Below are 15,614 nucleotides of genomic sequence, written 5' to 3'. Positions count from 1 at the left end.
TTTATTTATTTATTTAGTAAGATGATTGATAATTTATAATTAAAATAAAAGATTAAAAATCGGTTTCATAAGGAGGAACCCAACAAAGTCAATAAATTGTACGATCGTTTGGGAAACAATGTTTTTATTGAGATAGACATTAAGTCATGGACAATAATTGGAACACATAGTTTTTTGAAACGAAGTCTCCTCATGAGCATAAATATTGGGTGGGTTTTTTAAAGACACCAAAAATAAACCTTTTTTTAAGTAAGGCAGATATATCTGGAAAATATTTTAATATAAAGGAAAATAGTTACTTTTTTGATGTTGATAAACAAATTAAGAGAAATTGAGAATAAAAATTAGAATAAAGTCATAAAGTTAAATTGGGTTTAAATGTAAGGTTAAAATAAGATGTTTTTAAGAAAATTTAACAAAGATATATATATATATATATATATATATATATACACACACACACACACACACATATATATATACCTTATACAGGTTCGCTTTTAAAATTCGTAAGTATCATCATCAAAGCATTCATTTGAATGGTAAATGTAGCTTATGAATGCTTGCAGATTTCAAAGAGAACGCCAATGGAATAATCCTATCGGTTTGAATTTGTTAGTAACCCCGAATTTTAAATTTAATAAGATATTTCAAAAACAAAGGGAGATAATCATATTTGGCTAGGAAAATGAATAATTTAATGTACTGATCAAAGGGAGATAACCACTAATTATTTATATTGCTTTTTAAAAAATAAAAATAAAAGAATCTTATTGGTAGCAATTAAATAATAATAATAATAATAATAATAATAATAATAATAATAATAATAATTCAATAACTTGAGTTTTATTTCTTCTGCCCGTCACACCAATGATTTCCTGGGTAAGGTTAACACTTTTGTCCAAACTTCCAACTTCTGTACATGTAACGCACCTTCTCTCAACTCCCAACGTACTTCTGCTAATTCAACTTATTTCTTTGAAATCCAACTTCAAAATGAACGTCCCTCTAAAAAATCAACCCTCTTTTATCTCCAACCAGAAGCATCTCATTTGCATATCGGGTGGTCACATTGCAGGCATATAAAGAGATAAGGCAGCCATTTTTGTTTCTTCTTCATTCATTTCATTCCACGACCAACCCATTGAATTATGCACACGTGCTAATTAGGTAGGTCGCACGTTTCCCTACACTCCCCCCTGATCTCATGATGACACACAGGGCAAGGGGGCAGTCATCTTTGTCGGGTACTTTTTCGAAGAATCGGGGGAAGCACTTCCTCATTGCCATCTTCCTCATTACCACCGTTATTGCCACCAGTCTGTTCCATTATCCCCTCTTGTGATTCCCTATGTGGTGTTTCACAATCAGGGCAAGAGGGCAGTATCCGTCTTTGTCGGTTACTCCTTCGAAGAATCGGAGGCATCACTTCCTCGGTTCCATCTTCCTCAGTATGTTTCATCATTCCCTCTCGTGGTGCTATAGGCGGTGTTTCACAATCACGGCGGGTGGGCAGTATTCGTCTTTCTCGAGTACTTTGATGAGGAACTGCTGGTATTCTTCATGTCCATCGTTCTCATCACTATTGCCACTAGTATGTTCCATCATTCCCTCATCTGGTTCTGTAGGTAGTGTTTCTATGCTCACCTGTAGGGGCAGTAGGCGATCAGGATCATCCCTGAATTGTATGTGATCTTCCTCATTATCCTCAGAATCAGAAGAGGTATAACAGGGGTGGATATCTTTTACATGACGTGGTACACCATTAATCAACATGGTCTGAGGACTTATGATTTTGTCTATTTTTCCTCTGCAAAATTTTACAGTGCACCCAGCATTTGGGGGTTTTACCCAAACACGGTCTCTCACTTGATACGGTGTATTGACAATGCTAACCACTGATAGTTTGACATCAATTCCTTTTATACGCTGTTCATAGCCATAAATCCCATTAGCTGGTGCAGTTTCTGGTGTTGCATCGTCCTTTGGTGTCACATTATACCAGTACACAGCTTCTGGAATAGAACACTGCGTCTTAGCTGCAATTCTTTTAATGGTGTAGTGACACCACTCCGCTATACCATTACCTTCTGGAAAATATGCACATCGGTAACGCATTCTAATCCCCAATTCCTGCGTAAATTTCTTAAATTCTTGATATCGAAACGTAGTGGTGTTATCAGTCAGAATTTCCAGCGGGGCTCCATGTTAAAAAAAGACAGCTTTCAACTGTTGTATAATGCTAGATGCATCCTGTCGTGTCAACAGGCGCCATATCGTGAAACGTGTCAGACCACAATCTGTCAAGGTAAAAAATGCTTGCCCTCATAATGCGTTACATCCTTTCCTACTCGATACCAGTTGTCCTCCACCTCAAGCTTCCCTTTTTGTCATTGAGATGGCGCCGGATCAATTCGCTGACACTCTTCACATGAGCTGCCTTGATTGATGCTCTTGTAGTTGAGGGACACACTCTTCGGACAAAATATGTTGTCCTCCGAATTCCGGGATGTCCACTCTGCTGATGTATGTGTACGGATCTGGTCAGGTGTTAATTGATCTGTTACGGCCGCGCATGTCTGTTGTGGAGGATCAGATGCCTGCCTCATTACATCAATCTACCTCTTTGGTACTCTAGTCAAGCTATCAGCCAAATTCTGCATCGACGAAACTAAGGTAATGTCCACCTGCAAGCTGTATTCGTCAACTATACGCTTTATTATTGCCAGTCTCCTTTGTACTAACATCTCACTTGCAGCTCTAGTCTTAACTCGAGCCTTTCCAGTCAAGGTGTCGGTCAACCAGTGGTAAACACACAACGAGTCAGTGTGGAGATGCACAACCTTAGCCTGCCATTGCAATGCAAGATTAAGCCCTTTTAACGTGACATCGAGTTCTGTCAAATTTATATGCTGGGCATCATTTTTCTGACGAAGCCAGCACGCATCTTCCACAACGGCACCCAAATGTTCCAACACGACACCTGTAGCCAGTGAACTTGCGTCAACCCATGCATTCAGTTCGTTTCCAGATACTTGCCACTCACCCTGGGCAGAGTCGTTTCTATGTACTCTGGATCATTTCAGCCATCATTTGCTGGAGAGAATCAGCATCCACCATGTCGTCCCATCCTTTGGTTACTGCAGTTACTCGTCTTTTTAACACTCCTGTTGCCGATCGGAGCCATCTACAGACAGGTAGATGTCCTACTAATTTACCGCAAATGGAAAGCACAATGCATCTTGTCAATACATTGGGTAACTCTGGAATTGCGCTCCCTCGCTTCCCTCGCAAAGTATTGCCCTTCTCATAGACCTCAGGTTAGCCTACTAAAAAGGTACATCTTAATATCTTATCGTTAACCCCACCAAATGGTACCGACAACTTTCGTAGGTCGGCTAGGTACACATCAACGGTTTCCTTGGGGTGAAGTCGCCGGCTCGTGAACTGTTGTCATGCAACAAACGGATCTGTACCAAACGCTGTATACTGTGTTTGATTGTATCCCAGTCTGATTCATCTCCGAGTTGCTGGAAGACTGCATAGGCCCATCCGGTTAACCTCAAAGGAATGACTGTGGCTGCTTCTTTAATTCTGCACAGTGTACAGATCTTTTCAGCTTTTTCCACCCATTCGACGACAGACGGTCCAGTGATAGATCCATCAAACTCAGGTATCAAGCGAAAGTCGAATCTGTCCATTTTCTGCCTTTCAAGTCACCACACACCGAGAGCCACAATAGCTTATAATTCAATAACTTGAGTTTTATTTGTTCTGCCCGTCACACCAATAATTTCCTGGGTAAGGTTAACACTTTTGTCCAAACTTCCAACTTCTGTACACGTAACGCACCTTCTCTCAACTCCCAACGTACTTCTGCTAATTCAACTTATTTCTTTGAAATGCAACTTCAAAATGAACGTCCCTCTAAAAAATCACCCCTCTTTTATCTCCAACCAGGAGCATCTCATTTGCATATCGGGTGGTCACATTGCAGGATTATAAAGAGATAAGGCAGCCATTTTTGTTTCTTCTTCATTCATTTCATTCCACGACCGACCCTTTGAATTATGCACACGTGCTAAGTCGCACGTTTCCCTACAATAATAATAATATTTTTAATAGCAATTATAATGTTTATTTATAGAACTTAATAAAAATAGTAACATATAAAAATTTAAGTTAAATAGATATTTAAATAAAATAGAAAATAATGGTAAAAATATCAGATAAACTAATAATAATAATAATAATAATAATCCAAACCATATTAATAAAGTTACTAATTTATAAATTATAAATTTTAAGATAGATTTTTAATAAGAAAATTTTTATGACTTATGGTGGTTTATATTTTGTCAAATCTAAACCTATAACCGGTTGAATTATATATATATATATATATATATATATATATATATATATATATATATATATATATATAATTCGAGGTTATTATTTTACAGAGGTAAAGTAACCAATAAAGTTTAACAAGATTAATAAAAGAGTGCTCAATACTAAAGCAGGACAAAGTATACTTTTTTTTAAAAATATACATAAGCAATAATATGTTGCTACACAGCTCTGAGCATGTTTCGGTTAGCTAGTTAGTAGTAACTACACACCTCTTCAGGCGATACAGCTTATACGAATGCAAAGTTTACAATGAAAATCACGCCACAGGGAGTAAATATCAGGAGGTTCCGTGAAATGTTATTAAAAATAGAAACAAAGAATAAGATTTGGTTGCATGTAAAGAAGACTAAATAGAGATGTGGATTGGGGTCTGAGCTGAAATGCAGGAATAAAGAAGAAAGGAGGCGGTGGGGGGGGGGGGTTAAAAGCCAAGATAGAGACAATGAAAGACTGGAAAGAAACATGCATATGTGATATCCACCTCAAATCCTAAACATACTAGTGCAGGGTCAATTAGCAGGGGAGTGTGAATTTGACAAATTTTGGGGAATATCTATGCTAAATGATTTAGATTTAACCGGAATTATTTTAATATAACTCTAATTTAGATTGCCCTCTTACCCATTCCCTCTGCACCATTATCATCCCTACATACAGGGAAGAAAAGCAAAAGACACAAAAAAGAAAAGAAGAAAAAAAAGGAAAGGGCGGAAAAGAAAAGAAAGGAAAAAATGGAAAAAAGAGGAAACCCATTCATATGATGTGATTTAAAACATTTCTTTCTCCTTCCTATTCACCCCATCCCGATCCACTCCCCCATCTTCACTCCCATCTCCCATCACAGCCGTTTGTTTTTACTTATTTACTACTCGAAGCCTTGAAAGTTTTATAACAATAATAATAATGAAAATTCTCCAAATGTGTATAATTAATAAAACTTCCATGTTTAGATATAATTATTTGTTATAACTGCTACAATAATAATTAAAATAGAAGGTATTTGAGAATAAACAGGTTAGTGACTGTGATATTGATGATAATTGGTTATAATAATTTTTTTAGTAATGATTATATTGATCATTCAATAATAGTGAGAAAAACGTGTCTAAAGTAAAAAATAAAAAAATGAAAATGCAAATAAAATAATGAATCTAAATAAAAAAAATAGAAGATGTAAACGGCAAAAGGGATAGAATAAATCAAAATAGTACGAACGATAATTGATCTGAAGATATCCGCATATATATATATATATATATATATATATATATATATATATATATATAATGTTAAACGTCCACGTATGCTTCTAGGTTACATTACTTTTTGTATTTAATATTTTTATTGTTATTATGCATATATATGTATATATATATACATATATATATACATATATATACATATATATATACAAGTAGGTTGTCGTTTGCTTGAAGCATTGTTGAAGAAAATTATAAGGTGAAATTAAAGCCAAGAACAATGCGAGATTTTTTTTTTTATATAGAGTAAAATTATTTCAACTCTAAACAACAGTAGTTTGTTTTTTTTCTGTTGTATCCAATGGTGTTATAAATCTCAATATATTTCGGACTTATTAGTCCTTTTTCAAGAGAAGACAGCGGAAGAGTGTTCTTCATGAGTGCAAACTCTGTCTGGCCGAGACTGAGGGATATAAGTAGGTTGTCGTTTGCTTGAAGCATTGTTGAAGAAAATTATAAGGTGAAATTAACGCCAAGAACAATGCGAGATTATTTTTTTTATATAGAGTAAAATTATTTCAACTCTAAACAACAGTAGTTTTTTTTTTCTGTTGTATCCAATGGTGTTATAAATCTCAATATATTTCGCAAACGACAACCTACTTATATCCCTCAGTCTCGGCCAGACAGAGTTTGCACTCATGAAGAACACTCTTACGCTGTCTTCTCTTGAAAAAGGACTAATAAGTCCGAAATATATTGAGATTTATAACACCATTGGATACAACAGAAAAAAAAAAAACTACTGTTGTTTAGAGTTGAAATAATTTTACTCTATATATAAAAAAAAAAATCTCGCATTGTTCTTGGCTTTAATTTCACCTTATAATATATATATACATATATATACACATATATATACATATATATACACATATATATACATATATACATACGTATATATACATATATATACATATATATATACATATATATACATATACATACATACACATACATACATATACATACATACATATATATATATATATATATATATATATATATATATATATATATATATATATATATATACTAGCTGTACCCTGCCATGCGTTGCTGTGGCTCAATTTGGTGTAATGGAAAAGTCTAATAAAAAGAGAAAATGCATGTTTCTTATATTCTTAGTACAGCAATCTACTCCAAAAAGTGAAAAAAAAAAGGCGAAAATGGAAAAAAAAAATAGTACTCTTGCAGAACTGGATCCGGATCCTCGAGAGTTAGCGTCAATCATGGCTTGGGCTCGACCAACAATCAGTGGATGAAGACAAACGTTGCTAAAATGTTGAAACGCTAAATCGAGGTTTTTTTTTTTGTTTTTTTTTTTGCATTAAAAAAATGTGAGTTTTTAATTAGTATTTGGGTGAGGAAGGGGGGCGTTACAATACACAGATTCGAAAAAGTTGTCCAAAAACAAATAAATGAAAGCAAATGGAAGGTAAGTTAGGTTTCTAACTAATAGGATGATTTGTTAGTGTTTTTATTTAATGTAAAATGTTTAATCAGCTCAAAAAACACAGCGTTTATTGATGTATTTGAAAAGGACAAATATTTGCGGACTCTGTTGAATATGCTAAATTTGGGAAAATAAGTTAAAAACTATACAAAACAGTGTTATCATGACATATTCGATGGGTTTCTGACACTATTTTGTATAGCCTTTTAGTTTTAACTCACTTTCCCAAACTTAACGTAATCAACCGCCACCATTTGTATTTTTCAAATATACCGATAAACACTGTTTTTCGAGCCGACTAAACGTTACATTAAATAAAAAGGGTTTGTATTACTAAACACAGATACGAAAAAGTTGTTGAAAAATAAATATAAAACAAATAAATGTTATCAAAGGTAAGATAATTTAATTTTCTACCTAACTGGATAAGATTTTAGTGTTTTTATTCAATGTCAAATGTTTAATCGGTTCAAAAACATGCAGTGTCTATCAGTATATTTGAAAAATACAAATGGCGGCAAACTGTGAACACGTTAAGTTTGGGAAAATGAGTTAAAACTAAAAAAAACTATACAAAATACTGTTAGGAACTCACTCAATATATGTTACCGTGACATAGACTGCCATATATTCGGTGGTTATTTAACAGTAAGTTTTACAGTTTTTTTAGTTTTAACTCATTTTCCCAAACTTAACGTGTTTAACACAGTCTGCCGCCATTTGTAATTTTCAAATATAGCGGTAAACGCTGTGTTTTTCGAGCCGAATAAACATTTTACATTAAATAAAAACACTAAAAAATTATCCAGTTTGGTAATAAAGTAACTTATCTTGCCTTTGATAATATTTGTTATACATTTATTTTGTGACAACTTTTTCGAATCTATATGTACAGTAGTACAAACCCAATAAAAGCACTAAAAATTATCCAATTAGGTAGAAAAGTAACTTATCTTGCCTTCAAAAACATATACTTCTTATATATTTGTTTTTGTTGACAACTTTTTCAAATCTTTAGGCAAGCACAAACCCGAAGTGGGTATTTTCCTGTCTATTTTTATTTTTGGTACTGTGCTATGTTAAAATAGTTTTCCCAAGTTTAATTTAAATTTCACGATATCATTTTTTTTTTTTTTGGTATTTTTTTTACATTAGGTCCACCTCCACAATTTTCTTTAAAATGACTACTTTTAAAGGTTTTCGACTATGCTGAATAAGAAAATCTCATTTAAAATTTGCAGAAGCAAGTAGTTTTCGAGATATAAAAACCTGTACTATGCACTATAATTCACTGGCGGCCATGAACAAACACCCCAACCTCCCCATATTAAGAATGGCTTTTCGGAATAAACATCCCTATCTCCCCATGTTAAAAACGGCTTTTGGAATAAATACCACCATTCTCCCCATGTTAAGAACGGCTTTCGGAATAAACACCCCCAACCTACCCATGTTAAAAAGTGTGGAGGTGGGCCTAATGTGAAAATTTACCTTTTGTTTTTTAATAAATTTTTAGTTGAAAGCACAGAAGGCAGATTTGCCGTTTAGTTGTACAAATATCCTCAAACCAGGTAATCACTAAAAGGGACTGTTAAAGGTCGACACCGGTATCGAGCAAAAGTTTGTTTCCATGTTTTACAAACTTTAAATGGGTAAAATATAAACACATTATTGAAAATGTGATAACCATGTTGTTTAACAAATTAAAAAATATTATGCAAGATGAAGTTTTAAAATGATTAAATGTTTTATTTTATTTAAAATTAAAAACATTGCCCAATAAAAATGAAATTTTGGGTACTTATGTATTTTTGGTGCCGTGCTGCTGAAATACTATACTATTTTGAAAACCATTCTTAATACTATACTATTTTGAAAACCATTCTTAATACTATACTATTTTGAAAACCATTCTTAATACTATACTATTTTGAAAACCATTCTTAATACTATACTATTTTGAAAACCATTCTTAATACTATACTATTTTGAAAACCATTCTTAATACTATACTATTTTGAAAACCATTCTTAATACTATACTATTTTGAAAACCATTCTTAATACTATACTATTTTGAAAACCATTCTTAATACTATACTATTTTGAAAACCATTCTTAATACTATACTATTTTGAAAACCATTCTTAATACTATACTATTTTGAAAACCATTCTTAATACTATACTATTTTGAAAACCATTCTTAATACTATACTATTTTGAAAACCATTCTTAATACTATACTATTTTGAAAACCATTCTTAATACTATACTATTTTGAAAACCATTCTTAATACTATACTATTTTGAAAACCATTCTTAATACTATACTATTTTGAAAACCATTCTTTATGAAGAGCTGAGAGTGTTTTATAACTATTCTGTGCTTCCACCTTACAATTAAAAAAAAAAAAAGGTATCGTGAAACTTGAATTTAAACTGAAAAAAAAAACCTATAAAAATAGCACGGTAGTGTCTGCCCTCGCATATGTCCGAGAATAACATCTGTGGGCACCAGGATATAAATATCATGACTCGCAACAAAAGAAAATAATGAAACGAATGGAAAGAAGGAAACAAAACTCAATTGCTGGATTAAATAAACACGTCGTTTATTTTCTGTCGAAAATAAAGGGTTTAAGGTGGAACAAGTGTTCATTCAGTCGTTGACGACTACACGCGTGGAAAAGAAAGAAATGAAGTAGAGGACGAGAAATGGCAGTCCCGCATGTAGAAATGGAGAGAGAAAGAGAGAGAGAGAGAGAGAGAGAGAGAGAGAGAGAGAGAGAGAGAGAGAGAGAGCCTTGTCCTCAGCAAAACCATGTTGGTACTCGTTCACGTGGAAAAGTCTTCAAGCCAAGATCTGTGGACGTGAACTTGCCTGGTTGACGAACCCAAGCAAAAAGGGAAGAAAAAGGGAAGTTGAATGGTTGTGTTGACTTTTATATCGGGGTGAGAGTTCTGACTGGTCATGTCTGGAATTCTTTTCAGGGGAAGTGATGTTTCCCATGTGTGCGTATGTGTGTACGTTAGCATGTGTGTGTATGCACGTGAATGTGAGTGTATGTATGAGGATGTGTATGTGCGTGTGTACATGTGGGTGTGTATATGTGAGGAAAAACATGTTCGAACAAAACTCCCCCTCCTGGGTAGAAAAAATATATATATATACAAGAGAAACGTATTTCGTTTTTTTTTTGTTTTTTTATGCATATTTTTTTCTTTTCTTTTCTTTTTTTTTAATAAGTTATGTATTGTTTGAAATGTTTTGCCCAATGAACTTTTCGACCTGTTTTTGTTGTTGTTTGTGGTGTGTTGCTTTTTGTAATTTCTTTGTCCGTTTCTGAGTGTGTATGTTCTTGTATTGGACTAGGAGAAATGTACAATTGTTCATCTATGAATGCAGGTTTAAGTCTGCTATGGCAATAGTGTCTTTTTTATCCCTTTTTAAGATGGTAAAATACTTTTCACTTCTGTCAAGAACTAGTTAAGGTACGGAATAATTGGGACAGAGTGGTTTTTTGACTGCGTCGTTCCTGATAAAAACGTATTTACAGGTGTGAATATCGCTTGGGACGAAAATGTTCGTGTCTGGCTTTTTGGTTGGGGTGAATTTTAATCGTGACATTTTATGTTTTAAATCCGTCACAAAAGTTGTTGCTGGGGAAATGTCTGTATTGTTTTTTGCAGAATTGTCCTGGTAAAATCAGTGCTGATCCGAAAACTAATACTGCAGGTGTGCTCTGTAAATCTTCCTTCACAGTGTTGCGAATTGCTAGGAGAATGAGTGGCAAGTTGTCTGACCAGTCCGATTTGTTTTCGTTCATAGCTAAAGATGCTCTTAATTGTCTATGAAATCGTTCCACCATACCGTTTGCGCAAGGGTGGTAGGCAGTAGTCTTAATGTGCTTTGTTTCCAACAAATGGTTGAATTCAGCGAAAAGAGTTGATTGAAACTGTGAGCCCCTGTCTGTTGTGATTACGGAAGGCACTCCGAAAATCGCTATCCAATCTTGTAAAATCGCTCTGGCTATTGTTGCGGCTGATATGTCTTTTACTGGTATTGCTGTCGGCCATCTGTTGGATCTATCGACTATAGTAAGGATGTGGGTATGTCCTTTTGAAGTGGGCAAGGGTCCAACCAAGTCAATATGAACATGAGTAAACCTAACGTCTGGTACACTGAAAGTTCCTGAAGGCGATTTTGTGTGCCTGTGAACTTTGTTTTTTTGGCAAGGAATGTAAGTTTTAGTCTAACTACGGATGTCCATATTCATATTTGGCCAAACAAAACGTTCCCCTATTAATTTCACGGTGGCACGTTTTCCTGGGTGGGACAAATTGTGGAAGTGCTGGAAAACTTGTTGTCTGAGGCTGGGTGAAATATAAGGGCGAGGGTGTTTTTGTGAAACATCGCAATAGAAATTTGTTGTTCCGAATGGTATCGGCATTTCTTTCAGCTTCAGTGAAGTTTTGTTCATTATAGCTGGGAGCGTGGTATCGGTTAATTGCTCTTGTGCTATTAATTCCATACTTAGTGGAGTGGAATTTAAAGAAGCAATTATTGCGCGAGATAAAGCGTCAGCTACAACGTTTTCTTGTCCTTTTATGTAACGTATATCGGTAGAATATTGAGCTATATAGTCAAGATGTCGAATTTTTTATGGACCATATTTGTCGACGTGTGTGTAGAGCAAATGTTAGGGGCTTATGATCCGTATAAATGGAAAATTTTCTGCCTTGGAGGAGATGTTTAAAGTGCTTAATTGCAAGGTAAATTGCAAGTAACTCTCTCGAGAAAGTGCTATATTTAGTCTGCACTTTGTTTAACTTGGCAGAAAGAATGAAATAGGGGTCATTTTGTTGTCAGAAATTTGGTGAATGACAGCTCCTACTGCTATTTCCGATGCGTTCGTTGTAAGTGTAAGTTCCGTTGTATCGCTATCTTGGATATAAGTGAGTTTGGTGAAGTTTGCCAAAGCAGTTTTCGATTGTTCGAAGGCCTGTAGTGCAGGTCCTTCAAAAACTAACTGCTGGTTTTTGGTTTGGTTTTTTAACAAATCCGTTAAAGGTGCAAGTAACGTGGAACAGTTAGGCAAAAAAGCGTCGGAATAGTTAATTATGCCTACAAAACGGCGTACTTGTCTGACAGATGTCGGTAGAGGGAAATTGGAAATGCCACTTACTTTTTCAGGCAAAGGAGAGATTCCATCCTTGTCGATTAAATGACCGAGAAGTTGAACTTCCTGGTGGTCAAAAACACATTTATCGGTGTTTAGTTTAAGACCGAAATGTGACAGTCTTTCAAAAGTTTGTTCCAGGTGTAGCCGGTGTTCTTCGAGGTTTCTGCTAGCGATTAAAACATCGTCCACATATGCGAATATGAACGACAAACCTCTGAAAACTTTGTCAATCAAACGCTGGAAAGTTTGGCAGGCGTTTCTCAGCCCGAAAGGCATCCTTAGGAACTCGTAAAGGCCAAATGGTGTTGTCAGTGCGGTTTTATGAATGTCTTCTTCTGCGACTGGAATTTGAAAATATGCCTTAACGAGGTCTAGCTTGGAGAAAATTGTGGCGCCTTGGAGTCCATTGGCAAAGTCATGGATATGGGGGATAGAATATCTATCCAAAACTGTTTTCGCGTTTAAGCATCTAAAATCTCTGCACGGGCGCGATGTGGTGTTGTCAGCTTTTTGTACCATGTAGAGTGGTGATGACCAAGCACTTTTCGAGGGCCGTATTATTCCCATGTGGAGTAGGTTTGGAAACTCGGATTTTGCCAATTTTTATTTATCCGGTTTCAAGCCTCTGTGGTCTTAATATAGTGCTTAGCGCTATGCTTGATGGGGTCCGTGTTTTTAAACGGCTGGGAAAGTTGAGGAAATTTTTGGAGTAACCGGCGGACATGTAAATCTTCAGGTAGGGCAGTGTTGATTCCTGTGGTTAAAAATTTCGAGGTAGTTCCTCTTACCGAAATCTTTGTTTCATTGTCTGTCAGTGTGTGATGAGTCATGTCGACAGAAAGGTTGAAATGGGCCAAAAATTGGTCATGCTGGCTATGGTGAAATTCCATAAAAAATTCCTTAGTATTCCAAGATTTAAATTTAAAGTTTTCTCGCCAAAAGTGGGTATTTTTGTACCGTTGGTGGCTTGTAGGCTGAAAAATTGGGTCCCTGTTGGGTGGCCATGCGGTGTCGGTATGACGCTGATTTCTGCTCCAGTGTCTATTAAAAAGTTATATCCCTGAATTTTGTCACGGATATAAAACAGACGACCTTTTTTGTGCTCCAGCTACAGTCGTTGTCGTTACTGACTAGTAGGTTTGTTTCCCTGTGCTGGTTTTTTGAACGCGCAAGGTGTAGTGCGTTTTCTCGCGTCGATGCCGAATCTCCTGTGGTAGAAACAAACATCTTGTTTATCTCGTGATGTGGACCGGTTCCTGCTTAAACTTCTTCGCCTGTAACTTCGTCGCGTGTCATTGTAGTTTCTGGGATAATGTCGATGTGTTTGAAGTACGTCGGCTAGCTGCTTTGAAAGCTTTTCAACCGTAGACTTTAATTCTGCTAATTCCTCGTCTCGGTTTTGGTCAGGTTGCCGTTGGTGGGTGTATACTTGTCGGCTCCGGGAACTTTCGTGAAGTCTGTCGGCAAGCTTTTCTGTTGCCGTCTCCTCCGACATCGGAGCGAGGATTTGCTTGCTAGTTGGGGTGATTTACCCAACCATAGACTCTTCATGATGCTGTCCGACATTTTGTTGTCTCCCAAGAAGGCTTTCATATGGCGGAGTAGTTGAGAAGTTGTACGATCTCCTAACTCAACTTGCGTGAATAAGTTACGAAGCATGGCTTCGTTGGAAACACCGGTTTGTTGCAGGATTACTTGCTTCAGCGTGTCGTACAGTACTTCCTCAGGTACATTTTCGAGAAAATCTGTGACTTCCCCTACCACCTCCAACGGCAGTTTTTCCACTAGGTAACAATAACGCGCTTGTTGTGACGTTACCCGTTTAGCGTCAAATAATGCCTGTAATTGGATAAACCATATTTTTGTATTTGTCGGGTTGAAAGGTGGAATATTTAATGCCATGGTTTCGTTGTCGGAATCCGTCTGCTGAAATTCCATTTTGTTTGTTTCTTTTTTTTAGAGAAAAATTATTTTTCGTGCATGCCATGGATTTGTGTAGAAGTGTTTAGTTTACACCGCGTGTTTCGTTCAAACACATTCATTTTATTTTAAAATAACGAGGTCACCATCATTTGTTGCAGACCAGGATATAAATATCCTAACTCGCTACAAAAGAAAATAATGAAACGAATGGAAAGAAGGAAACAAAACTCAATTGCTGGATAAAATAAACATGTTTAAGGTGGAACAAGTGTTCATTCAGTCGTTGACGACTACACATGTGGAAAAGAAAAGAATGAAGTAGAGGACGAGAAATGGCAGTCCCGCATGTAGAAAGGGAAAGAGAGAGAGAGAGAGAGAGAGAGAGAGAGAGAGAGAGAGAGAGAGAGAGCGTTGTCCCCAGCAAAACCATGTTGGTACTCGTCCACGTGGAAAAGTCTTCAAGCCAAGATCTGTGGACGCGAACTTGCCTGGTTACGAACCCAGACAAAAAGGGAAGAAAAAGGGAAGTTGAATGGTTGTGTTGACTTTTATATCGGGGTGAGAGTTCTGACTGCGCATGTCTGGAATTCCTTTCAGGGGAAGTGACGTTTCTCATGTGTGCATACATGTGCGCGTATGTGCGTGTACATGTGTGTACGTTAGTATGTGTGTGTATGCACATGAATGTGAGTGTATGTATGAGGATGTGTATATGCGTGCGTGTGTGTGCGTATGTGCGTGTGTACATGTGGGTGCGTATATGTGAGGAAAAACATGTTCGAACATATCTACTGTAAAATTAAACTAAAATTTGGTGCTTATGCGTTTTTGATACCACGCTATTTTAAAATAGTTTTGTTCAGGTTAAATTAAAGTTTCAAGGTGTCTTTTTTTTTTAACCGTAAGGTGTAAGCACAGAATAGTTACAAAACATCCTGCCCATGTTAAGAATGGTTTTAAAAATAATAACCTTATCATTTCAGCACAGTAACAAATAATATATAAGTACCCCGAATTTTATTTTTATTGTTCAATGTTTTTAATGTTAAATTATAAAATAAAACATATTTAATCACTGTAATACGTCATCTTGCATTATTTTTTAAAATTTGTTAAGCAACGTGATTAATTTAAATTAAATTTTGATCACATGATCACATTTTCAATAATTATGTGATTATATTTTACCCACTTAAAGTTTATAAAACATGCAAAAAAAACCTTCTGCTCGATACCGATGTTGACTTTTAAGAGTCCCTTTTAGTGATTACCTGGTTAGAGGATATAAACGTCAAATCTCCCGAAAAAAGCATTCATACTTTCGCATATAAAAACTGCTGTAAAAAAAAGAAAAAAAGTGTACTTTCAATTTT

At 35.6% G+C, this 15,614-nt stretch overlaps 1 protein-coding gene across 5 annotated transcripts in view; it reads right to left on the bottom strand.

Annotated features, from left to right (window-relative positions):
- Nucleotides 1–15,614, bottom strand: part of LOC145263666 (thyroid peroxidase-like) — a 412,282-nt gene that overhangs the window by 72,424 nt on the left and 324,244 nt on the right. The gene's annotated exons all lie outside the window — the stretch shown is intronic.

This window comes from Euprymna scolopes, chromosome 39 (genome assembly GCF_053919585.1).
Source record: "Euprymna scolopes isolate OS-2025 chromosome 39, ASM5391958v1, whole genome shotgun sequence".
NCBI lineage: Eukaryota > Metazoa > Mollusca > Cephalopoda > Sepiida > Sepiolidae > Euprymna > Euprymna scolopes.
This window is presented reverse-complemented; position numbering and strand designations above follow the sequence as displayed.